The sequence below is a fragment of the Chionomys nivalis genome, chromosome X (assembly GCF_950005125.1).
Source record: "Chionomys nivalis chromosome X, mChiNiv1.1, whole genome shotgun sequence".
Lineage (NCBI taxonomy): Eukaryota > Metazoa > Chordata > Mammalia > Rodentia > Cricetidae > Chionomys > Chionomys nivalis.
In genome coordinates, this window is record NC_080112.1 from 123,822,324 (window position 1) to 123,823,290 (window position 967).

Genomic DNA, 967 nt, shown 5'->3' on the forward strand with positions numbered 1-967 from the left:
AACTTCTTCCTTTCCGATTTGAATCCCTTTGATCCTCTTATGTTGTCTTATTGCTATTGCTAGAATTTCAAGCACTATATTAAAGAGGTATGGAGAGAGTGGACAACCTTGTCGTGTTCCTGATTTTAGTGGAATAGCTTTGAGTTTCTCTCCATTTAATTTGATGTTAGCTGACGGCTTGCTATAAATTGCTTTTATTATATTTAGGAACGACCCTTGTATTCCTAATCTCTCTAAGACCTTTATCATAAAGGGATGTTGAATTTTGTCAAATGCTTTTTCCGCATCTAATGAAATGATCATATGGTTTTTTTCTTTCAGATTATTTATATGATGGATTACATTGATAGATTTTCGTATGTTGAACCAGCCCTGCATCTCTGGGATGAAGCCTACTTGATCATAATGGATAATTTTTCTAATGTGTTCTTGGATTCGGTTTGCCAGTATTTTATTGAGTATTTTTGCGTCGATGTTCATGAGTGAGATTGGCCTGTAGTTCTCTTTCTTGGTTGTGTCTTTGTGTGGTTTTGGTATCAGAGTAACTTCAGCTTCATAAAAGGAATTTGGCAATGACTTCTCTGTTTCAATATTGTGAAATACATTAAGGAGTATAGGTATTAGGTCTTCTTGGAAGTTCTGGTAGAATTCTGCATTAAAGCCGTCTGGACCTGGGCTTTTTTTGGTGGGAAGGTTTTTTATAACAACTTCTAATTCTTCGCGACTAACAGGTCTATTTAGATTGTTCACCTGGTCCTGGTTTAACTTTGGTATATGGTACTTATCTAAAAAAGTGTCCATTTCTTTTACATTTTCCAATTTTGTGGCATACAGGTTTTTGTAGTAAGATCTAATGATTCTCTGAATTTCGTCTGTGTCTGTGGTTATGTCTCCCTTTTCGTTTCTGATTTTGTTAATTTGCGTATTCTCTCTCCGCCGTTTGATTAGTTTGGATAGGGGTTTATCA